This window comes from Anarhichas minor, unplaced genomic scaffold (assembly GCF_050575085.1).
Source record: "Anarhichas minor isolate MPS153535 unplaced genomic scaffold, ASM5057508v1 ptg000040l, whole genome shotgun sequence".
Taxonomy (NCBI): domain Eukaryota; kingdom Metazoa; phylum Chordata; class Actinopteri; order Perciformes; family Anarhichadidae; genus Anarhichas; species Anarhichas minor.
This window is the reverse complement of record NW_027466486.1, coordinates 17,275,302-17,300,267: the sequence shown is the minus strand read 5'-3', so window position 1 is coordinate 17,300,267 and position 24,966 is coordinate 17,275,302.

The window sequence follows — 24,966 nt, the reverse complement described above, 5'->3', positions numbered from 1 at the left end:
GGCAGCTTTGCTTCTCACCGTTATTGTTGTGGATCCCTCTGTGGCCATTTTGCATTTCTCTGTAGTTGTTTTGCATCTCTGTTTTGCTGTTTTATACCTCAATGTAGTTGTTTTGCATCTATTTGTGGCCATTGTGGAACGCACTGTATTGTTTTGCATTTCATCCTGGTTGTCTCTCTGGAGTAGTTTTGCATCTCTGTGTGGTTGCTTTTTCATCTCTTGTAGATGTTTCCCGTCTAGTCATTTAATTGACTTTCCAACCAAAACAATGTGAACAGCCTCAAGGCCTGTTCTATAATCCATCCACGCACAAATCTACTCTAAACAAGAAGACTAAGAAAGACTGACTTCCCACTGTCCAATATCCACATAATCATACACCAATGAGAGCAGGGCCTTTGAAAGGGATTCTTCGTTTTAATCTGTGTTGAAATACAGTAAAGAGCTGAATCTGATCACACAAACAACTTTACAAAGTCGGTCATTTGTGTGATTCATATAGATCAGATGAGTTTTTGAGAAAAAAAAGACAATTAACAATGGTAGAACATGTCTTTCTTTAATTCTGTGTGTGTGCTCACCTTCTTGTCTGGTGATACCAGCCAGGGACATGTCTTTTGTCCTGCTAGCATACATGGACAGTGGTGCTTTTATTTCCTTTTATATGTGTTCAGAGATGATGGGGGGGGGGGAGTGAAGGAAATAAAACCATATTTACAATGACGTGGATGATATTAAACTGCTAGTAGTCAGGTAAAGCTACATCCTAACAGAGATGAAATAACTTTGTTACATTACAGTCATTTAGCAGACTCTTTTATCCAAAGCGATTTACAATTCAGTGCCTATCTATACACCGTAGGCACAGCTACAGGAGCAATTTGGGGTTAAGTGTCTTGCTCAAGGACACATTGACATACGACTAGTGGAGCCAGAGCTGGGGATCGAACCGCCGATCCTCTGATTGAAGGACGGCCCTGCTCTCCACTTAGCCACAGCCCTGCTCTCCACTTAGCCACGGTCACCAAGTCAGCACCAACTTCAGCACAGAATATTCCATTGCAAAGCAAATAACTGCATCATATCCACAGTGAATATCCCATCTGTTCTGTATGTAAACCCTCTTGATATTTGCCCGGATGTGATGAACTTGAGGATAGTGGCTTCTAATTTTTATTTCTGTGAATCTCTTGCCACCTCTCAAGCGTGTAACAGGAGTTTCTTCCTCTGGAGAAAGCCAACACTACCACATCCTGCATGTAGTTTTGTTAAGATCAAGAGAATGCGAACACCCACAGGCTGTGTCTTCAGCCTTGTGGATTGTGCCTGAGGTTCATCAGGAAGGGAAAGGTATCTGCTATTTCATGCGTGCAATTTAAATCCCTCCAACATAACCAGGATTTTATTTTTTCTCATTTCAGTCCCACAAGAGTCATCTCTGTATTAATTTCTAACTATGGTTTAGGAATAGATTAGTAGTCTGTCGTTGGTCATCATTTAAACACAGGGTCATTGATTTCAGGTGGTCTGCAGCCTGCAGTGCTCGGTCAGTGTCACGGGCAATGTACGGGCCACTGGCTTCTCTTAGTGTCAGAGGAAGAGAGCATGGGATAGATATGCTGGCCTCCCCCCAAGTCTCTGATGCTCCATCATACAGAGAGAACAGTATAAATGGATTCCACCAGCTTTGGGGGAGGATTGATTACGACAATTTGGGTCAGAGAGATGATTGGGAAGTAGCAATATGTAGGTTGCGCTGGACTAGCGGGTGCAATGATAATATTACAATATTGAAGAAATAGTTTACAATTTTGAATTGTAACCCCGAGAGGATGAGAGTAATGCCCATGCTATTTCAATACAGACCGAAAGTGATACATCCATTCAAATGTTCCTAACAGCTAACTCGTGCTCTCATGGTCCTACACTGCTGTTTGGGCTAATGTTACATTTTCCTTTCACTGAGGGGATTCTACTACAAAAGCAGGAAATGTCCCAGGAAGGTAAAAGCCTTGATCTGTCATTCGGACAAAACCTGCAGCAAATCAAGTGACAGCACAAAGGAATAAGACTCAACCGCTCCAATAGATTTTCAAATCTGTGAAAGCATAACACAAAGGTTATATTTGCATGCATTGAAAGAAGGTGCTGCTGCGTAGGGCTGTACAGAATGTTCTCTTTTACATTCAAAGCTTCTCTCGTGGTTTTTGAAAGAAGTCTTGTCGTCATATTTTATGATGTCATCACCCAAAATGAAAAGAAGAAAAAATATGGAGTATTTAATTATTATGGAATTATATTATATGATTGGAATTCATGGTGCCGTTAGGTTGCTGCTGGACTGCCCCATTAATATTGGAACTACCTCCCTTTGTGTGCACCAAGCAGGCTTTTAAAAGGCTAAAAAGACAAATGTGGATTGAAGCAGAATATTTGGAAGAATATAAAATAACAGATCTGTTGTGAGAATATCAGACATGAAGAAAGTAATTACTTAAAACATATATGAAAATAAGCAATCATATAAGCTGTAACTACTTACTAATAATTAGAGGTAGTAGAGAGCTAGTAGTTCTTGGCCGCTCTGTTTGAAGTTAATTCAGAGTTTTCCTCAAGTGTTGTTTCAGCGCTTTAACCCTGTCTCTCTGTTCCTGCAGTTTTTCCATCCTCCCGGTTCCCCAGTCTGCCTGCCCTGCCCTACCTCCTCCTGCCTGGATTCCACCCTCACCCTCCCTGGACTTTCCCGCGGTGCTCTGATCATTCCCCCCCCCCCCCCCCCCCCCCCTTGGTTTCCTGTAAATAAACCTTTCACCTATAATCCCTGGTCCGTGCCTGCATTTGGGTCCACACTCACAGCCCGTGACACATGTTGCTTTACTATTTTTATGTTAGGTTGATATTTGTCCATCGTACTGTTAGATGATGGGGGCTTAACATGCTGGAATGTTAGTCGGTAGTTCATGTGTCGAAATAATTCAATTAGGGAAAATAAAATAAATGCATCCATTCATTTATTTACTACCACGACAACTGATAATAATAATAAACTTACAAAGTGCCTACTATTTCCACAACTGAATGTGAGCCCTCCGGTCTACTTACGGTTACGTTAGTAAAGCTGGTGAGTATGTTGACGGCAGCAGCAGCTGATAAATGGTTCAAATTATCCAACGCATCAGAATATGTTCTCTTCGGGTTTTTTAAACACGGTAATTATATCAAATGAAGTCCGGGCAGTGTCAGATTCTTTGCTATTCTTCCACATATGGAGAAGAATTAACTCCTAGTGAAAGGACTTTACTTCCCTGTACACATAACGCTAATCTTTGCCAAAGAATTAATGTCACGCAAAGAGCTCCTGACTGCAGCATATTCATCTCTGCAGCACAACGTTGAACATAATTTGATATTGCTCTGTACTTCACGCAATTGTTTCAAATAAAATGTGATCTTATCCGACAGTGAACAAACATGATACCCATATCACACTAATACAAGTCATCAACTCCGTTAGTGGAGATCATGAAAATCTGGTTACATGCAAATAATGACAGCTATCCGTTGTGTTATTGGAAAAATAAACTCCAGTGTAATTGATATTGATCAAGAAATCCACACACTTTATAGGATTTTAACACTCAATTCCATGACATGAGAGCAGAGTTGATTAAGAACTCAACATGTATCGACCTCATAATGTGTTAGTCGACAGTATTTTCCTGTTTTACACATGAGTATACCAGCCACTACAGACTGATTTTAAACAGTAATGGATGCAGAAAACTGAGAAGTACACAGATTATGTAGTTGTTGACGTATTAATCAGTTATTTTACCATACAATGCAGTATTTATCACATAATACCAAAAGGCTTCTGCCACTGTAGCTCCATGATAAGGGAAAAAACTAATTCACACACTTCCTACTTGACATTCTTTTAACATTCCCATCCACCTTTAAAGGATAGTAAAACATGTGTTATGTCTCTAATAAAGAAATAAACTTGTGATATCAAGGGCTTCACAATGTCCTTGTTTTTCACCCAGATGTCAGACACATAATGGAACATCCATCAGGACTTTACCTGGTCCTTCAGGCTCAGTTCATGCTGCTGCAGCTCTCTCCCTTCCGTCATATTATCCTCCTCTCACAACTGCCTGTCATGGACGGACACGTTCAAAAACAAGTTGCTCCTTTGAAGATTTTGACACAGCTTAGTTTTTACGCCTTTCATCCTTGCCAGTGATCTGCAGAGTAGCTCAAAAGATCTTGGAATTATTGAACTAACATATTCTGCTCTAATTACTGAGATCCCTTATATACAATTTAAAGTATCCAGACAATTCTCTTTAAAGGATGGTGACCTTCACTTTCTTTCATGTTAAAATGACAGAGAAATGTGTGCATGTGTGTATACGTTTGAATAAATGTAGGTGTTTTTTTCTCTTTCTTGCTGCCAAATATGTAGCAACTGTTTACAATTACACCTTTTGTGATGAATCTTACTAAAGGAAATACTTCATTCTTAATTTGGCTGCTGGACCATTTGTGCAGGCTGTGTTTACTCGCTTCTGAGTCAACGGATTGGGATGTGCTGTGTGGACCACATGGGGAGGACATCAACAGCATGACGGACTGCATCACAGAATACATTAAATTCTGTGAACACACCACCATTCCATCCCGGACAGTACACTGTTTCCCCAACACAAACCATGGATCACCAGTGACCTGAAAGCTCTTCTTAATAATAAGAAAGCAGCCTTCAGGTCTGGGGACAGGGACGAGCTCAGGAGAGTCCAGTGCGACTTGAAGGTGAAGCTCAGGGAGTGCAAGGACACCTACAGGAGGAAGCTGGGCGCCAAACTCCAGCAGAACAGCGTGAGGGAGGTGTGGACCGGGATGAAGCAGATAACTAGCTTCAAGGTTGGAGGGAGACAACCAGAGGGCTCCCTGGTGAGGGCAAACGATCTAAACTGTTTCTTCAATAGGTTTAGTTCACAGCCCTCATCTGTCTCCTCCACAATCCACAGCTGCATGGACTCTGAGCCCTCTACTTCAAAGGGCTCTGACACCATGACCACCCCTTCCCCCCTCTCTGTGACAACTGGCCAGGTTAGGAGACAGCTGGAGAGACTCCTCCAAGGCAAGGCTGCGGGACCTGACGGCATCAGCCCCAGGGTCCTGAGGACCTGCGCCATCCAGCTGTCTGATGTCCTTCAACCAGTGGTGGGCCGTCAGGGCCTGCAAGGCCTTCTCTGCTGGCCTAAACAGAATCACAAAGTTATATCTATTTTATAATTTAATAATTTTTCTTAAATACACTGCATGTATTATAATTTATAAAAATATTTTCCCATTATCTTATTTTCTCATTGCACAGCTACTGTCTTCCTCAGTTGCTCTGCTTCCAGTGCAGCTTGTTTTAAGTAGAGCTTTTATCCAATCAGAGTTCACCTCTGTGTCTCTAGGTAAGAAGAGAGGCAGAGGCCTGCAGACTCACAAGTGAATCCCTTTGCAGTTTAAGTGAATGGGGACGATATTGTTGATTGTCAGTGTTCAACCAATCAGATCTTTAGTTTGACATGTTGGGCGTATTCTTTGACGTGCCAGAGCCTGCTAGCTGGCTTAGCCACACGTGATTGGTCAGTGAAATCTGCTGCCTCTGTTGAGCGGACATTTTCAGCCTCAAACGCATTTAAACCTATTCAAGAAATACAACTGGGGAGGCTCGACTGTCTTCACTGGCGTCCATGAATCGAGAAGGACTTCTTACTGGAACTAAAAACACACGGATGTACTGAACAACCGTGAGATTAAACTCTTTGTTAACAAAGAAAGGAGGAAGAACAGCTAAATAGTGAATAGCAGCTCTGGTAAGTTAACTGCAGTAGCTTTAACTGCCATAAATATGATCTATGTCATCATTTAATATGCTTGCTTATATTATATATTATTATTTATACAACTTATATGGATTTTCGTTTGGTTTTATATGTGATAGGAACTATTGTTACGTCCTATGTTGCGCGGTGGACACATTTAGCCGGTGCACAGCAACAAGACGACGCGCGAAGCAGCAGCGGTCTATATACTCCGTGCAAAGTGTTAAAGTTAAGTTTAAGTTTTTAAGTGATCTACTTTGAAGTCATGTGTTTTCAAGTGGACTCGTTTTCCCTCTCGGTGTTGACAGACAAATAAATCCGTCAGTAACAAGAACTATGGAGTCGTGTATTTCCTGGAGGGAGTGATAGGAGAGTACTACTCTGTTAATTTGTCTATCGTGTCGTTTTCATGATATGGGTAATATTGTTCCCTCTGATATGAATAATATTTGAATGGCCCGTGCTCTTGAGTGTGTGGCGGAATGCATGTTTTAGCTGAATTGATTTTGACTCATTGTTCGTTAATGCCGCCGCATCCCGTCATGCCAGTATTCATGTATCTGCACTCATAGTGTATTTGTAGGTGTTGAGCTTCATCTTTACGAATGCAGGCCCAGGTATAAAATGCACGGCCCGCCACTGCCTTCAACACCTCTACAACCTGAGCCTGAAGCAGAAGGAAGTCCCGGTGCTGTGGAAGACCTCGTGCCTGGTCCCTGTACTAAAGACGACGACTCCATCTGGCTTCAACGACTACCGACCAGTTGCCCTCACATCACATGTGATGAAGGTGCTGGAGAGGCTGGTCTTGGCCCACCTCCGACCGCAGGTGAAATCCTCACTGGACTCTCTGCAATTTGCATACCAGCCTCATGTGGGAGTGGACGTCGCCATCATCTACCTGCTGCAATGAGCTCAGTCGCACCTGGATGGAACCGGTGGCTCTTTGAGAATCACTTTCTTTGATTTCTCCAGTGCATTCAACACCATCCAACCAGTGCTGCTGAGTGAGAAGCTGCGGGTGGTGGGGGTTAACGTGTCCACTGTCTCCTGGATCACTGACTACCTCACAGGCAGACCACAGTTTGTCCGACTGGGCCGTGTGCTGTCTGATTTGGTGGTCAGTGATACTGGAGCCCCACAGGGAACTGTTCTGTCTCCCTTCCTGTTCACCTTGTACACCACTGACTTCCAGTACAACTCTGTGTCATGCCATCTGCAGAAGTTCTCTGATGACTCTGCAGCGGTCGGGTGTATAAGGGACGGACGGGAGGAGGAGTACAGGGCAGTAGTGGGTGACTTTGTGGAGTGGGCCGGTAGAAATCACCTGCTTCTGAACATGGCCAAGACCAGAGAGATGGTGGTCGACTTCAGGAGGAAGACGACGACTCCACAACCACTGAGAATTCTGGGAGAGGATGTGGACATGGTGGAGGAGTACAAGTTCCTGGGTGTCTCCATCGACAACAGACTGAAATGGAAGACCAACATCAACGCTGTGTACAAGAAGGGGATGAGTCGACTCTTTTTCTTGAGATAACTTCGATCCTTCAACGTGTGCAGCAAGATGTTGGAGACGTTCTACCAGTCTGTTGTGGTCAGTGCACTGTACTTCTCCGTAGTCTGCTGGGGGAGCAGCATAGGAGCCGGAGACACCAACAGACTTAACAAACTGGTTAAGAAGGCCGGCTCCATCATTGGCTGCAAACTGGACACTCTGGAAAAAGGTGGTGAGGACACTGAAGAAATTATCCATATTGGATAACCCGTACCGCCCTCTCCCGGAGTTCCAACATTCCTGCCCACTGCAATTAGACTTTACAATAAATGACCTCTGGCCAGATCATCCTTCACATGACTACACGCCGCTACACTGTTGTTGTTTGCTGTTGGTTGATCTTTGCACTACTGTTTAGTTTACCTACTTAGTTCATTTAATACTATTCTATTTCATTGTATATCCTGTCCATTTTTATTGTTATTTTCTTTATATTTAATATGTTCTACTCTTATTTTATTGTATATATTGTGCATTTTTACTCTGTTACTTGGTTTGCTGAAGTATATCTTTGCTGCTGTAACAAACAAATGTCCCCTTGGGGATGAATAAAGTATCTATCTATCTAACAGCCAGTGTGCAGTCTGTCTGTGTGAACAGATTTAGACATTGCTTATTGTCTATGTAAAGGTAACAGCTGTAGACTACAATGTTTAGCTAGTTTACTAACGTTTTCCAATGCCATGAGAGTGTTCTGAGGGCCCGTAATTCCAAAACCTAACAATCCAAAACATGACCAATTGGATCGGAAGCCCATTTGTCCTACCGCCTGTTGTCTCAACAACAAATGCCCATTGTTGTACCATGGCTACCCTGCCTCTGGTTGGCTTACCCTGATATTCTTACCCTAATCCTAATCAATTTTACTACCCATGCCTCAATCTAACCAACCCAAGTAGGAACAAGTAGTAATAAGAGGTAGGATGGTGGGTCATGCCTTCCCTAATAGGAAAAAATAAAAAGCATAATATAGCCATGTGCTTCTGTTTGTGTTTTCAGAGCAATGGCCCTTGGGAACAATCTGTGTTTGTTTTAACGGGCTGTCAAACACATGGGCTTTTGGTACAATGGGACATTATTTGGACTACTATTGCCTGCTCAACAACAACAGTTAGCTAGTTAGCTGCATGAGCGTGCCACAGGGAGGTCACAGCAAACATATACAGTGAAAATGATCTTTTGTACTCACATTAACATCATACCAGCAACATTGCTCTCAATGTCTATATCCGCAGAACATGTCACAGACATGTAGAAGAGTAAAATTGACATTTAACTCAACACTTCTTGTTTCAGTTTCAAAATAAAAGCCCTCTAGTGTCTTTCTGTGGACAGAATTCCTTCATTTGTTAGCACGCTTTCATTTTGAACCATCTGCAGGACAGTGCGGAAAACTGACAGCTCCATAAACTCATGCCTAATATGAGCAACTGCTTTTTAAAAATAATTGTTATTTTTACTTACAGCACACACGTCTTAACCTTTTTTCTGTCTAAAATAAATAGAAATGTAATTTATAATAAAATTTAATAATATTTAATGAAAGTAAAATTAATTCCTCAGCATAACCATTCAATATCATTTATACAAACATCCAAATGCAGTTGGGTTTGAACCCACCGGCCGGCTGTGGCCCTGTCTGTGTGGAGGTGGCGAATCACCCTGTTCCTGTGTGGAGTTGTTACCAGGTGCTCTGGTATCTTGCCACAGTCCACAGACAGGTTGGGTTAAATGGGTGACTCTAAAATTGCCCAGAGGTGTGAATGAAGGGTCGTCCGTCTCGATGTGTCAGCCCCGGGATTGACTGACGACCCATCGGGGGTTTTGCTGTATATGCAATATACATTAGAAGTATGAGCAAAATCTGCACAACCTTATCTGATATACTGGTCTAATGATATGACGTACAGTAAGTGTTGGCACAGAGTGAGTGAAGTGTGCACAGCTGTTGCAGTTCATACTTCAAGTAATTCCTCATCTGTTAGCATTCCGTTGTGGTTCCTCGCACCGCGTTTAATTAAATGTCAGTCGAGTGGAAGTGTTTAGGGGACGTTATGGTGTGGTAGGGTGGGGGGGGGGGGGGATGAACAGGGTTTGGAAAGGCATGTTTTCATTCCAGGCTTCTAATCAGGGTGTGATTTACACCTGGGAGGCCAGGTGAAAGCAATTACGTTGCTGGTAGGAGAGAAAGCCAACAGTAGTGTGGATTCCAGAGGATTTAGAACTGCTGCCTTAAAGACCTTTAGCGCTTAATTTTTTTCACATACGATATTTTGACATGTCACAGTTACAGTACACAGGTGCGGAGGTTAAAATGAATGCTAATGAATTCCATTTAGCTGCTTAATTTCCAGACGGCTGTTATTGTGAATACTGGCTCACCGCCGTGGCTTACTGAGACAATTGAATAGAGCCGAGCCATCGTTAATGTCATCAATTACACCTGCGCTTTTTCTACCATGACAAGTCATCATTTCTGCCAGCTAAAAGGCATATTGCATGTAAAAGTCTGTGAGATGCTACAATTGGTGTTTGAGTGCAAATTAAATTTATTTTCCAATTTTGTTTATTCATTTTTCTAATTACTTTTGCATTATTGTGACTTTATTGCTTCATTGTGATGTGTTTTTTCAACAAGAAATTGGTGTGAAGGACAGTCATTTTCCACCTTGTAATTGTATACTACATTATAAAGTGTGTTGTCATTTAAGAAATATCACAACTACACGGTATAAAAAGAAGCATTTAAACTGCTCCTTAAAGTTACTGTGAGGAACTTTTACCTGGTTATGAAACAGTCTCAATTTGATCCGGGTGCCTCTATATGACCTACATGAGTTAACAACTCTCAGAGAGAAGATTGGTTATTTCTATATAGTTATTCTTAGCGCTTGTGATCAGTGCCACCGGGTCGGATCCTGCACAAAATCTGATGAAATCATGCAGGTTCACCTGAAACTCTTTCAGCTCAGGGAAGGGAGGCATGGGAGAACCAGGACTGACTCTGCTGCAGTAAAATGAGAGGTTTTCTGAAGGGACTCTGTTGCTTGGAAAACAAACTTATAAAAGCTTGTCCATAGGGAACTCCAAAAGTCCTTCTAGTAGCTTAAAGTAAAAGTACAGAAGTATTATAAGCAAAATGTACTGAAAAACAAGTAAAAGTACTTGTTCTGCAGGATAATAGCCCTCATTTCTGGATACTACATTATAAAAGCTTGTTGGACCGTTTGTGCGTATCGGCCCCATTCAGCCAATGTACCAACTGTGTGGTCAGACCAGCCGTACGTGTGGGAGTGTGTTTATCTGTCTCTGTGTTAAGCCTGCTATTTTTGTCTCTGCATGAAGTAGCTTCTTGGTTGAAAAATGTATTCATATCCTGGTTTCAATGTGCATTGACCCAGTGGAATTTGTGTCTACTCGTGTCTTACTATTAACTTTGAATGCAATTTCGCCACCTCTAAAACTTACTATTGGACCTGGTGCTGCTTGCTACTAATAATGGAAAAGAGTTGGGAACACTGCACAGGACCAGGCGGCAACCTCCGGTTCTCCTGAGTGAGGCCAATGTGGAAGTGTCTTAAAACCTGTATTCTCTATAATGGCCATCAGGGGGCGACTCCTCTTGTTGCAAAAATAAGTCAAATCGTATAGAAGTCTGTGAGAAAATGACTCTACTTCTCTCTTGATTTATTACCTCAGTAAACATTGTAAACATGAGTTTATGGTCTCAATCTCTAGTTTCAAGTCTTCTTCAATACAGCATGATGTTCATTTAGTAACTTATGGTCCATTTAGAGTCAAACAGACCATAAAGGAAAGAAATGCTTTCGGGTATCTCTATGTCACTCCGCTGCATTCCAAATATGGTCATTTCTGTTTATCGGTTGCAAAAAAAAGAAGATGGCCATATTCCAAGATGGCGATGGCAAAATCACCGAAGTTGAACCTTCAAAACAGCAGTCCACAAACTTCTTACATCCATACTATGCACAGGATACACTGCATTTTTCTTTTTCATGTAAAAATATAATTTTGCACAGTTACCTCTTCAAAAAAAGTCAAAACCCCTGTGAATGTATTTGCATCATTACTAAAAGGAAGTGACCTGTCCTCTTCCCTAACCCACCATTAAGCCCAATCTATGAAACATGTATTGTTATATTAAATACAAAACTAAAAAAATCTTGCACTTCATGTCCATTTATTCCTTCATAAATTAAATCCTTTTTTTTTTTTTTTTGCTCATGAACTGTAAGCAGTGCTTGTTCTAGAATATGAACTAGATTCAGTGGACTGAAGCGTTCTTCCCTCTCAGTGAAGCAATAAGAAAGCAGCAAAGCATGTTGGTGCAGTGCTTCTTATCTGTGGAATAGAACCTGCTCTGTGATTCATAATGCTGGCCCTACTGTCACATTTAAATCCAGACATATGACTCATTAGGTTTGTTTCCATCCAAATGTAGCGCAACTTTTTAATGGATTAAAAAAAAAATCTGCAAAAGAAAATGTGAATGAATGCTTGTTTCTATCCACTAACATTCTGTGATTATTAGGAGTTAAGCCATTGAGATAGTCCCAGTTGGAACTATTGTACCACTGCAGAAGAAGAGGGCTCAACAAGATGATTAAAACGGCACCAGTCGGATGAAAAACAATGTAGAAAGCAGGAGAGGAATATGATATTTTCACTTCATGTATTTATGTGAGGAAGGTCACATCAGATCTGTGTGGAGCGATTAGGAGAACATTTGAATCTGCTGCTAGTTTTTTGTCTCTTTAGTGAAGCAAAAGCTTAAGTGGACATTGAAGTCACATGCTTCATGTGAGTCATTGTATACAGGCGCCGCTGTATCTGGACCCTGGACTTAAAACCGATAGATAATTGAGAATTATAACATTTTGACGGAGTGCCTCTATTTGAACCGGCGCAGCTTTTTCTAGCCTTTACGGCTCGTTCAGCGGTCCAGGAAACACACTGACCACTTACATGCGTTCATCTCATGGGATGCTGCTCAGCCAATCAAACACGTGTATTCCGTGTGTTATTGCCCTCGACTCGAGTGAGATAAACACACACGGCAGAGACGGGGAGACCCGGAGACCCGGAGAGAGACCCAACAGTCGGAGAGAACGTGAGTCAGAGAAGTTATTTCACACGACGTGTTCCAGAAAGAGAAAAGTGGACAATAAGACCACTGATGTCAATTCACCCGGAATGAACTGAATTTAAAGCTGCAGGACAATTCAGTTCAGTTCGGTTTTCTAAAATTAAGTACTTTATTTGAAGCTTTCTGTTATGTTTATTTTTATAATCCTTATTTTACTTGAAATGAGAGCAGAACATTTATTTACTATTAGATTATGAATTATATATAATTCATCCAGTTCAATGAATATTGTTGAGATATGATTCAATTGAACTTTCTTTATTTATACTACTTCAATATATATGGGACTAAATCAGAGCGCAAGTTGGACATTATTGTGATGTTCCAGACCTTTGTGTGAGAAAATGCTCTCTGAATGGACCTCGTTGAATTTTAATTAAATACCACAGCGATACACTTTCCCCCCTCAGCAAAGCATAAGAACCTGTTGGCGCAAGATATTTTTTTAATTTTCTGGGTTTGATCACTTAGGATTTTTCACTGTTTTTAAATTTTTTTTAATATTCATCAAAACAGGAGGTTATTAATGCACCTATTATTTTTCACTACCTCTCACATATATGACCAATTATATTGTGTGCACATTATTGCCATACCTTGCTATTTAAAGTTAATACAGCTCTTTAATATGTAGCCGATTTGTTTTCATGGTTTCTTAGAAACACAAGAACCACATGAACGCAAGCTGTACACCTCCGTCTGGGATGAAGCAAAACACACTGTGTCAGAGCTGCTCATGCTTCCTCTTGAATTTTCATTGGGGGTTGCCTTGACAACCACTTACTGTGGCAAGGAATTGTAACACCCCCCCCCCCCCCAAGGCATTGTTTGCTAGTTTCCTCATTTCCACCTCCTGGCTCATCAGAGATCTTAGGCAGTCCTGGAATTGTCTCATCTCCATGCATGACACTTGGCACAAGAGCCAAGCACTCTCTGAGAAAATTGGCCCCTTTTTTCCGACTGGGATGCTGGTTGGTGATTCGAGTTTGCTCTCAATCTCTAGTGCCTCGGTCATTTCACTTCTGGGCCTGTATGCAAGCACCAAATCACCTCCCCATTGCCATTCCGGTGGAGTTCATCTGACACGTTGAACTGGTGTAATGACTCAAGTTTAAGAGCTCGTCTAAAAGATGGAGGGATGAGGGTCAGCGCTTCAGATATCACGTTTGAGGGCCCCATTTACTCCAGTACGTCTGGAATACAGCATTTCATATTCTCTTTCTGTTGAAGAGTGGTGGAACATGTTTATCTTGGAGTGTGTTTCATATCTCAGGTGCAATTTAAAAAAAAAAAGGGAGATGAGGTTTTTATGAGGCCACGCGGGTTGATAGGGCTGGGTGTTACGGTATTAAATATACGAGTGCTACAGTTGTACCAGTGTTTAGGATGTGAGTAGTATCTCTGCAGGGTTCTGCAATAACTCATCTGGCATAAATGACAAAGTTGTTTTCATTTGATTGTTGGAGAAGCAGCAAATATTAACATTCGTCAGGCTTAGGTGGCAAAATGCTGCTCGTTGAATGAAACGTTCATCTGTCAATAAATGCACGATAAAGAGGGAATATTTAAGAGAATATTCCACACAAAAACAAAATTATGGGTAGACGTGATAGTATTATTGTAAGGACTTCTGGATCTTTTCAGTCTGCAATACCTGAGTCTAACATCCATGAAGACATTTTCTGGGGGGGCACAGTAACAGGGGAGGTCCCCAATCTCAAGGTAGTCTAAATTATTTTATTTTGAAGCAGCAAAATCAGGAAATTTTAGGTGTTCATCAGCAGCAACTTAACGGGACTCAAGACAGCAGGTCTCAGCTGGGCTCCAGCCCCGCTTTACCTCCTCTCCTCCCTTTTGCTCTACAAGGGAGACGAACTCCCGTGTGGGAGGAAGATGTTGGAAACCTCAATTGATAAATGATCCAAACTGTGCCTGCATGATTTTCCGCATCTCCCTGAGATCGTCTCCCAATGTGAGCCAGGCCACCTCGGCATGCGGTCTGGCCGATCGTCTCCCAATGCGAGCAAGATCCGATCTCATGCTACATCCACATTACTCCGTTTCTATTTGGAAGCAGATTTGTCAAATAAAAACGATCTCCGTCCACACGGCCGTTTCAGCATCATTCTCGAGTTGACCTGCGTCCACATGGCAACCTTCGCAGACGGGCAGCACGTGACCATTAACGTACACTGGGCATGCGCGTGACGGTGTAAACAGGAAGTAGATTGGTTGCTGAGTTTAAAAAAAATACGACAAAGTAATAAAGTAGTCTTTAATAATGAAAGGTTGTGTTTGATACTTAAGATCTTCCTCTAAAATATTCCAAGCAACGCAATTCGTTATCCATGTTGAAATTATGTCTTTGCATCCACCCAGCGATCTTCGAAACCGGATATCGCGTGACCATTAACGTACACTGGGCATGCGAGTGACGGTGTAAACAGGAAGAAGATGATCTACACACTGCAGTGGGTTTATTAGTTGCAGAAAGTTCTTAGAGGAAAGACAATGTCGACAAGAGGAACACGAGACTTTTTTGCCTGGACCGACGACGAGGTTCAACTGCTCCTTCATGTAACACATGAGTATAAGGTAGAGAACGCGGTGCAAAACACGGACTGGGAGTCGATACACAGCAAGTATGGCGACATATTGGCCCGTTTCCGTGATAATTATCCGACGCCCGCGGACACCATGCACGTGGGAAAAGACTTCCCACACAACAAAGAAGAACTTACTAAAGGTATGGAGCCCCAACTAAAAAGTGTGTTGGCTTGAAGTTCTAAAGTAATAAAGCATGAGCCTGTTTTTAAAGGAAGCATGACTATTTTTCTGTGGTTCTGTTTGGTCCGTCTTTTACCTTCTTTGTGTATCGTTACACAAATCATTTTGCACAAACAACCTTTGTTCCTGGGGGGGATGGGGGGATAGTGGGGTGTGAAGAGCGAAGATGAAACTGGTATGATCCAGATAGCCACCCACAACTTTGTAATGCTTCATTCATGGCTATGTTAAGTAGCCAAAGTAGAGCCAACGGCAGCACCTCGGACTGTGGGTCACCTTCCGTGTCGGGTGAGGACAGAGGGACAAGCAGTGTGACCTCTGCGGGGACGGTGGCAAGTCGCCGCCAGAGCCTGGATGCGTCCCTAGGTGGCCACAGGAGGGAAAAGTTGAAGCGGAAACTCTCCATGGAGTCAGTGGCACAGGAGGATCTGGAGATCAAGAGGCAGCTCCTTCATTGTGTGGACGCCACAGACGTCGCGTTTTTGGAGCTAATGGGCCGGTGGTCATCCTCCATGGACCGCTCTATGGACCGCCTCAACAGCAACATCGAGGTGATGATGCAGCACATCGTGGGATCACGGCCTATGACCCCACAGGCATTGCACCAGGCACCTAGAAGAGCCATACAGCAGCCACACTTCCACTCACCTGTGCATCTACAGCACAACAGCACACCGGAGATGCACAGAGACTACTACACCCAGCTCTGAACTTTGTTTAGTTAGTTGCACAATGCACGGTTTGCACTTTTAAGCATTTGTGTTTTTTGCAAGGTTTGTACACTTGTTTACAACACTTTAGTTATTTTTTAGTTATGCTTATTATGTTACTGTTTGACTTTTCTTGAGTGTTTATTTTCTATTGTATTTTATTGTAATAAAAGGTCCTTTGATACCAAACCTGAGATCTGACTCTTTCCAACACATTCACTGAAGCAGGGATGAATTTAGTTTTTTTTATTTCACCATTTACACACAAAAACCACCAACTAAGATACTCCAATGCACGGTTATTATCACACAAGACTTTTAAAAAATGAACAGTTAAAAATCAAACATCTACAACCTACAAACATGGTGTATGTTCTTTGATCATATGTTTAGATAAAGTAAACAATAAAACAGACTGAATGCACTTTCATGTTGTAATATGAGGTTCAGCCAGCATGCAGCAGATAATCAGGGTTTGTGCTGTATCACTGTACTCTGCAGGCCCCTCTTTTGCACATCAGACTCAAGACAGAGATGAACTTACAACTGACAACAAGCAAATACAAGTTTTACTATGTTATGAGTCAAGAAATGTGGTTAGCACACGTCTAACGCGCTTCCCCTCGGTTTCGTTGTTGTCTGCTCTCGTGGCTCTGCTTGGTGGCTGGAAGTCCCTCTCGTACTGCAGAGCAGCATTTATGCATTGTTCGCTAACAGTTTTTGTGAACCTCACAATAGTTGTGGAGCACAAAACAAACATAGATGACAAAGGGAAGGTCCTCCATGTTTATGTCCATTGCCCTCCTTAAAGTTGCAAATCTTGCCTTCAAACGTCCGAATGAACATTCAATCACCATGCGTGCCTTGCAAAGTGATAGTGCTCCTGTGATAGTGATAGTGCTCCCATAATACTGCTCCTGTGGTGTAACTCCGCCATTGGGGTATTCCTTCATGAGATACGGCATCAGGGGATAAGCTGGGTCACCCAGCAGAAGAACAGGGACAGCATCTTCGCCCTCTATCAATTCTTTAGGACATGGGGGAATTGCTCCATCTTTTAGGGCACAACTAAATTTCGAGTTGGCAAATATACGTGCGTCGTGAACACTTCCCGGCCATTTCACAACAACGTTCATGAAACAGTATTTGTAGTCACACACGGTCTGTACATTCAAAGAATGATTCCCCTTTCTGTTGATGTAGTCTGTAGAGTCAGCACGTGGTTGTTTCACTTCGATATGTGTACAGTCAATGGCCCCCAAGCATTGTGGCATACAAGTTGACCACAAGGTCCCTCACTTCGGGCTTGGTACTCGGTTTCCGGATGTACTTGGGACCCAGGAAGACGGTGATGGCCCTACAGACTTGTCGGATGATGACTGAAACAACTTGTCGAGATAGTCCAAATGCATTAGCGGTTTTCCGGAGTCTGCCCTCGTCACTCAGGTAATACAACGTGCACGCTACCTTTGTAAGTACATCCACGGGCGCCCTCATCGTGGTTGTTGCTCCCTCCACATGCGGACGTAACATTTCGCTAAGGTTGATCAATGCCGATCTGGACATTCGAAAGTTCTCTCGCCATTCTTCGGGAATCATAACTTCATTGATGAAATTATTCCACCAGGCGCTCGTTCTTCCTGGTCTCACCCAAAACCGGCGCTCCATGTACGGCTGATAACGCCTCTGGACTTGCGAATTGTCGCTCATCGCTTGAAGAATAGCTCGCTTCCTCCGCCTGTAGGCAATAGCAGCATTGTAAAATGACGAATTTAACTCCACAATAGCTGCTAGTGCAGACAACAAAGCAAGCAAGGCTTGCCATTCGTTATCCATGTTGAAATGAATTACTGGTCGCCCTCTGGCTGTTTGTTTTCTTCCGGGTACGGGTCATGTGATAGTGAGTGTGACGAATCAGGGACGGAGACGTCATGGCTGCTAATAACCAATCCAGTAGCGAACACGGGTGTGGGCGTCATTTTCTCTAAACACATCCGTATCCGACCGTCCACACGCAAACGCAACCCCGGAGTTCTCAAACACCTCCAATCTCGGGGGAGTTTTCAGACTCCTCCGTTTAGGGTGCTCCAAAACTCCGGCGTAGTGTGGCCGCTCAGTGTAAACGTAGCAAAAACGGAGTAATGTGGACATGGCCTCATACAGCGCGTACAGACTTGAGTTAATGCGTCCTGGCATGAACGGATGACAAAAGTCACACCAACGGCCCTTGTTAGCATCCACAAAGAGCCGATCTGAGATGTACAGGGCTAATCCAAACTTGCATACATACGAACTTGTGGACATTTCTGGAGTCGGGGAACATTATGCTGAAATGGTCTCTGTGAATTGACTGGTGTTTTGTCTCTGGTGTTAGACACCATGGTATCTCTGCTTTCATTGTCGGTGTAGGCTACACCCGAATGTTGTTGCTGTTTGCCCATGATGCTGGAATTGGAGATAGGTGTGGAGGCGTGGTGGAGACGAGGGTAGAACAGAACTGGGTAATACCTTGCGCACCATTTGCATGATTCCACCGCCTTGATTCCCATCGTGCCGAGTTTGAAAGACTACCTACACAAAATACAGCTTGTCTCGTATCAACGTATCCTCACACAACACTTCGTATGATATCTAAAGTTACTCTTCATTTTCCGTGCATTTTCCTGCAGAAGTCCAGCAACAAGTGTGAATTTTCATAGTCTTCTCATAGTAAACGCTCTACAGTCACAGGAAGGGACTCGCAACAAAACGACTTAGTTTGTTTTGGGAAAAAAATAATTTGTAATTTGGGTTAAAATAACTATGGAGGTGCCGTGTAGCGAGTTGTGACAAAAACCTCAAAATTGACTTCTCGAGGAATGAATAGTAATCTCCTGGATGAAGATCGCTGTTTGTTGGATCCACACATACCCTGCCGTCCGCCCTGGGTGTTCCTTCACGGTCTTTATTCTTCCTCGTTCATGATTATCCGGATTACATAAGAAAACAAATTATCTCCAGATCTGCATGACGTTAATGGAAGAGGCATTCAGTAAATCATTTAAAAGATAGATGCTACCAATTATTTTGAAACTTAAAATTTCAATGTCAGAAAAAACATTTTAATACCAAAAAAAGGTTTTACTTTTAGATGAATGAATTTAACGACTTTTAAGACTTTTCAGGGATCTGCAGGAACCCTGGTCTAAATTACAAGCGCACCTGGTGGTTTGATAATATGCAACATATCCAGGGACAACCAGGTGGTGCCTGTATATGTATCTGCTTTGAGCTGCAATCACTTTGCATTATTGGTTCTGACTGCAAATTCACTGTGAAATTCCACTGTTCTTACTTCCAGGGTCATTATCAGCCTCCATGCCTTTTATATATGGATGACAGGTATGGTAGACTACACAGGCAGTAGAAAACAGTTATTTTTAGCACATCAGCCGCTCGCAGGTAACCTTTAAATCTGCCGAGCCGCCAAGAGTGTACGTCAACATAGCGTGGGTTGTTTTGTAATATAGCTGCTTCATATTATCTCACCATATACGCTTTGTTTTCCTCTATTCTTTTAAGTGGCATACATCAAAGTCATCATTTCTCTTATGCAAATGAATGTCATTATGGTCCATACTGTTATTTATGGTTGATCCCCAAAACACAGCTATATGTCTTAGCAGTAAATGCAGCAAAAACTGGAAATCCTAATTGCGAGGGCTTGGTATAGGAAGGAATTCATTATAGATGATACAGTTAAAGGGATATTAAAAGTCTGGGGTAATTGAACCTAATCTGCATTTTAGGGGGGTAGTCACATCAGAAGAAGTACAGACAGTGGACCTCAGCGCTTTAGACAGCTGCTTCTAAATAAACTGGAGGTGGACGTGGGTTGTATCAATCGGACATCAAGATCACAAACAATGTCGCGGCAAATCTGACTGAAATAGATACAGTGAAGACTACTTTCATGACGCTATGCGCCTTATTTCATTTGGGATGTTAAAGCATCAGGTCCCTTGGTACAGCATATCGTCATTCAACCTTCAGATGCAGCCATGGCCCTGATTTTAACTGCGACCTCTGAGAAGTATTCCCTGTTGATGATAATGTAATGTTGATAGCATTAATCAAATTTTAATTGGGCAAACAAGAAGACAGAGCATACTCCAGGTAGATACACCTACAATACATGGCAGAACTCTGAGGGCTAACGTATGCTTTCCATATGCTGTGTAGGATCTTCAGTCACGCCAGTGGCATGGCTCTGGGGCTGAAGCTGGGAGACAATAAAAGAATGAACAGGGAAAAAGGAGAGAGGAAGAGAAGAAAATGGAGCATATGTTTAAGTCCTGCGAAATTCTGAAGTCTCTATGTACTGTAATATTTATGTTAAAGAAAAATAAACCATTTGTTGTGCATTTCAGGAGTAAGACACGTTCACCAGAGCGGCAGATCGAATCCCGAACAATCGTGTCACTTTATGTGATGTACTGTAGATAAAAAACATTATAATCCTTTTTCTTTTAAAATGAGGATAATAATAATAATAATGGAGGATTGTGTTATTGTGCATACATGCTCCTTGTGAATGTTCAACCCATCCACTATTGTGCCTTTGTGTTAGCTGTGTCATGTTTACTGACCACACTTTTCTGCAGGTGTTTAATGCCCAATGCAGCCATTTCAAAAAAAAGTTTGCACTGGACAGAAATGGCTTGCTGCAGATTTGTGAACATAACTCCTGGCGTGGGAAGAACACATTGAAATCAGGAGTTCGAGGGAGATAATTTCAGTAGATGTATGAAAGTGTGGAATCCTCTGTAAAATCACTGGTGCTTGTGTTATGAAATACCATTTGCATGTTGGAAAGCCCCACTGCTCCACACACCTGTTCCCACTTCCCATCATCAGCTCTTCCTGGCCTTCCCCGCCCAACTCCTCACCTGCATGTCATTCCCTCATCAACCACTCTCTAATATTCACCAAAGTTAACCCAGTGAGCCACGGTCGTGAGTTGTTGGTTCTTCTATTCTGTTTTATCAGGGTTTAACTCTTACCTTAGTTTGTCTTGCTTTGTTGGGCCTCACTGTTGTTTCTGTTTTTGAAGTTGTTATTATTATTATTATTCCCTCCTGCCCAGTACAACCAGAGTCTGGCGACTCAACAGCACCACTGGAGCAGTTGGGGTTAAGGCCTTGCTCAAGGTCACCTCAGTGGTGGTAATGAGGGAGAGGCAAGCCCTGTTTTTTCACTTTCCCCAACCAGATCTTATCCTGCTGGCCTGGGGATTGAACCAACACTGTCACCTTTGGGTTTCTTCAATAAACCACTGAATTTGGGTCCTTCCCTGTTTGCCCCTCTACCTCACTGCCGCTGTGGCATAAAATAACTCCTTTTGCACAATGCAAGTGGCACAATGTTATCTGTACCGTTGTTGTGAAGAAGGAGCTGAGCCGGAAGGCAACGCTCTTTATTTACCAGTCCATTTATGCTCCGACCCTCGTGAGTTTTGGATAGCCACCGAAAGAATGACATCTTGGATGAAAGCACACGAAATGAGCTTCCTTCATCGGGTGTCTGGGCACGGCCTCAGATAGGGGTGAGGAGGTCAGATATCTGTTGGGAGGTCAGAGTAGAGCAGCTGCTCCTTTCGCGTCTAAAGGGGCCAAATGAGGTGGTTTGGGCGTCTGATCAGGATGCCTCCTAGAAACCGTTCTTTTAGAAGTTTTCCGGGCACGTCCAACTGCAAAGTGGCCCCGGGGTAGACCCAGAACACGCTGTAGATGGCTGGAAAGCGAATGCTGGACAGAGGGACGTCTGGAATACCCTCCTAAGTCTGCTGCCCCCCGCAACCCGGCCCTGGATAAGCGGAAGACGATGGACGGATGTATGTACGGATGGATAGTTGACCGTACGGCGACATGTACCAACCCGTTCTCACTTCCAACCCTTCAAATACCTACACTTGGTCAGCAGCCCTACGCTTGAAACACTCTAACTATCCCTCTAACGGTCAGTTTTGGACGTGGCAGGGACGTTAACTTGCAGAACTGTCGGAGGCATACATCCTTGTTAATTGTAGTTACATGGATGGCGTGATATATACAGCATACATTGATCTGATTGTCGCTGTTGCCTGTACACCAATTTCCCTCCTCTCCGCTTCTAGCTGCATGATATCCTCATTCACACAGCACTCACAAACCCTTTGCAAGAGCAACCTACCTTTTCGTTCGACAGTGTGACACATTAATCTACCGCACTGTATGAATATGCATGTCCCCTGAATGTTTTAAAATTGGATGCGATGATTGCCTGTTGTTGAGCTCTCACTCATTACAGGTTCTTGGGGTGCGCCAAAACTCAAGGTAATTCGACACTTACTTAAACTAAACTGGGAAAGCACTTGACGAAGATTCGGTCCGACTTTTGTCAAAGTGACTCCAAACGTGTTCTGGCAGAGTCTAATTCGACTGCGACATGCTGAATGCTGACACACTTTTGCACACAATAATTGACCCCCCCCCCCCCCGCCCCACAGTGAACACAAATAGCACAACTCCTTGGCAGAACGCTGAATGACACACATTCGATTTAAAAACGCACCCAGTGCCTGCACCCTGCCTCCTTTCCACTAACCATATTTTACAGAGCGAGACTTCCCCTTGTGTGTTTACTCACAACGGGAAAGTTTCTGGAGACGGCGCATGGCTCTCGCTCGGGCTCGCTCTCTTTGTTTCACATCTCGGTTGCCTCCTTTCAACCTCTCCCATGTTTCCTGTCTCCAGCGTTCAAGAATAGTCCCCCCCTATATGTGGCTTCCAAGTTTAACTCTGTCAGGCTCATTTGAAAGTCAAATGTGCGCTTTCACTTTCCCCACCACACTGGAAACACTTAATCAAGCCCCTGCCACGGTGCGGCAATCAGAGATAACAGGCCGGGAATATGGGTCATCCCGTGCTCCGCACTGAGCTTACCGAGTGTCACCAGATGCACACTAATGAGGTGGACCCCACCTTCGCTGTTGTTGTCAAGGCTGTGTGGTTTGTGTCAGGTCTCCTGACTGGTGGTTATCGTAAGACGCCATGCAAAGAGTAGAAAAGGGTTAGTAGCAAGAGGCAGGCAGATATTTAATATTTCATTTTACTTCATGACCTGTCAGGCTTTGTATATGTTTTTGGCAGATTCTTGTCACATGTAAAGACGCTAAACACACAAACTCACTAGATCTGATTGTGTTGCAGAAGTACAAGAACGCAGGTGTGGCATACTTGATCTGCTGAGAAACGCATCTGTGTCGTTGGGACGTAGTCGCAGTCTTTGGAGAAAAAAAAGGAGAACAGTTTCTATAATGATCTCCACTGCCATAGAGTGTGGTCTTTGTAATCATCTACTTTAGTCTGCCCTCGTTCTGGTTAAAGGTCCTATGACACCTGGAACCCACTCGATGCCGCACCAGAGCTCCAGCATCACAGACCAGAACACATTGGTGTTTTCCATAAAATTAGTAGCTTTTTAGATCCTGCTCAGTGCATGTCATGACGTTACGAAACACTTGACAACAATTATATGTGACAATGCATTTTTAACGTCCATCACTCAGCATCTCTCAGAACAGATAAGCTTCCATTACATTAAAAGTATCATTTAGTGAGCCGTAATCTGCAAAGACAGCTGTCTAAATATCACACACGTGTCCCGCTGTATCTGTGTTTCGAATTTCTTAACCACATGCACATTGATGGATCAAGGCTCCCGGTCTTGTCTGTGGGCACCGCTCATGTCTCCATTACGTCTCACTGATCTGCCGGTGTTGTGGTGCAGTGGGGGAAAGTGACTGTGGGGATACATAACTTTTTCATTTTTTCGGAGTACCTCGATGGCGTCAGCTGGAAGGAGCACCAGGCTGCAGCAAATGACCCCTGCGTCTTTATTGCTGTCATTGCTGCAATATTGCTGCTGTCATTTTTATTTATTGTATTATTATTTAATCATAGTATTTCTGTAATTTCTGTAAAATACCGGAATATTGGCTGGTACGTGTCATGTGATTTTAACTTAAATTATCTTTTTTTCCCCTTCTAAACATGACCATTAATATGGCATACCCATTTAAGAAATGATCAGTGCTGGTATTGTTAAAATTGGCTGAAAATGTATCAGTATCATATTGAATTAATGGTACGGCCCATCCGTTCTTCACATCATGCATTAAAACAAATAGGAGAAACTGCATAAAACACTAAAATACAAATGATTAAAGTTTTTAACTGGTTATAAATACTGATGCCTCTATACGACCAATATCAGTTAACAAGAGCATCAGTGAGAACATTGTCTATTTCTATATAGTTATTCTGCATGAAATCAGATGACATCATGCAGGTTCACCAGAAACTCCTTCAGCTCAGACTCCAGCGGGGCCTCCGGTAGCGATCGCAAAAGTGGGGAATACAAAACTTTCAACATTGATTTTCTTTGGGGGAAGTATCGGATGTGCTTTTAAAGTTTACAGAAAAAGGGGTCCGTACAAATGGCGAGAACAATGGAGGCTACCACCCGACGCATCTGAATGAGTCCCTGTGATTTCTTTTTCCGTGGCTGTTGAAGGAGGAACGGTTCTCCTCTCCAGCGGGACTTGCCTCCATGCTTCTTTCTGTGCTTGTTAAACACTGTGGGATATCCATTAGTGTGTGCAGACCTGCAGCGATGCTTTGGATCTGAATTCAAAGTCCGCGCCAGCAAAGAATATCTGCTCGGGGAGGAGCTGGTCTGTCTCCTGCTTCGTCTTTGAGGCCATGTGCCAGGGGGCAGCTGTGCTCAGAGGGGAGGAGACAAGCATAATGGACAATAAGCATTTCACACCATCCTTTC